Raw genomic sequence first — 1902 nt, forward strand, 5'->3', positions numbered from 1 at the left:
GCAGTCATCTTCTCATGGCTTATGGGCATGACATGACGTGGTGGATCATAAGATAGTGCTCACTAACTTCCTATTCAGATTACTTGCCTAGATTCCTTTGTAACCTTCTTGTTTTCAAAGTGGATGGACCAACAACGCTTGATCCAAATCATTCACGGGTTAGTTAGAACAAAGAACATGGATTTCACTCCCCCTCCCCTGGAAAGTGTGCTTTTGTATGTTGTCGATTATTTGAGGTCGACGGTTGTCATCTTTGGTTGCTCTTGATTGATAGTCATGGTAAAGTGGCTTGACATTTAAAGTGTAAGAGGTAATCAATGTAAGACTTCAATATCTTAAAACGTGTATGAGAACAACTAGAAATGTATGGGCATCAACTTCCTTGATATTCTGAACTGTTTTGGTATTATCCAGCTAAAATATCTCTCATTTGTTAAAAAGGTTATTTTTCAATAGAAGAAAATGACTACCAATGAATTTATGAATTTTTGCTTGTTTGGACAATGCACCTTCCAACACCTTTATTTCTAGCAACATAACCCCTGCAAAATGAACAAACGATTAACACAAAATCTCCTTTTTTACCATGTGTCACCCGATAATTTGTTGAGAATATCTAATGATGGGTCTCATACTGCCACTTATCTTCATATAACTAGAGGTCATATTTGCTACAAATAGTTTTGACAAAACCATACTTTATGTCTCTCAAGTTTCATCCAATTATCATTTCTATCGTTAAAATTTAAAATTTATCTAATCTGTCCTCAAAGTATTGAAAAAACAATCTAATTTTGTCCAAACATCCAGTTTTCAATGAGATAGTGCCGATTTGTACTGACATGACAACCGGAGTGGGTATGTGACTTGTACACGTCATATTGAAATTGATTATATGTGCCACATCAGATATTGAAATTAAAAAGCTTTAAAATATCAAAAAACTTACTAATTAAAATATTACAAAACTTAATAATTAAGAGAGAAAAAATCAAGGTTACCCATGAACTGACTTGTAGTTTCTGACGTTTCGTAACTCCACCAACACCACCACGCCTACACCAGCTTACTCCGCCGCTATAGCATCCTCCTCTTTGTCAGTCCGGCCGTCGCTAGCTCTCCCGTGCCACACATACTCCAACCTCCGACGGGCGCTATCTCGATCCAGGAAAGCGAGTCGGATCTGTCGCGATTGAGGGTATTACCCATAAACTACCTTTGGGAGGTGTTGAGGAGGCTTCCTCCGGTGGAGCTGTCTTTGGCAGCCAAAGGTTTTGCAAAGGGTAGCAGATTTCTATTATTATTAATAGAAATTAAAAGGGATATAAGAGAAGTATGGATCTGGGAGATGACCCAAGAAAGGCCCATCGAAGCTAACCAAAGAAGAGAAACTGAAAATTAAAAGAAAATTTGACGAGCGAATACTAAAGATAACCTTGCCGAGAGATTGAAATTTGAAGCGGGAAAGAGGGGCCCAGACGGAAGGGGTTGTTTGCAGTGGCGGCAGCTGGGCATCATTTGTCAGTGGTTGATGCCGTCAGTCCCTATTGGCTTTATAACCATCAGATTTTATGAAGTTTATCCAACGGTTTAGATTTTAGGTTTATTTACAGCTTTTAATTTAATTTTTTGATGTGTGAAAATTACATGTGTATGCCACGTACGCACTCCGATTGCAATGTCAGCAAAAACCGGCACTATCTCACCGGAAACTGGATGTCTGGACGGAATTATATTGCTTTTTAAAACTTTGAGGCCAGATTAGATAAAATTTAAACTTTAAGGACATAAACGATAATTGGAGGAAACTTCAAGGACATAAATTATGGTTTTGAAATAGTTTCTTAGGTTGCTTAAAAAAAAGAAGAAGAAATATTCAGGTTTAAAATTTGGCTAAACCAT

General features: G+C 37.5%; 1 long non-coding RNA gene across 1 annotated transcript; it reads right to left on the reverse strand.

Annotated features, from left to right (window-relative positions):
• Positions 1-367: 367 nt before the first annotated feature.
• LOC120009812 lies at positions 368-1679 on the reverse strand. The gene is made up of 2 exons (XR_005470746.1): positions 1002-1679; positions 368-542 (listed from the first exon to the last, which is right to left on the reverse strand). It is a non-coding gene; the product is annotated as an uncharacterized LOC120009812 (long non-coding RNA).
• Positions 1680-1902: the final 223 nt, after the last annotated feature.

The sequence above is a fragment of the Tripterygium wilfordii genome, chromosome 11 (genome assembly GCF_013401445.1).
Source record: "Tripterygium wilfordii isolate XIE 37 chromosome 11, ASM1340144v1, whole genome shotgun sequence".
Taxonomy (NCBI): Eukaryota; Viridiplantae; Streptophyta; class Magnoliopsida; order Celastrales; family Celastraceae; genus Tripterygium; species Tripterygium wilfordii.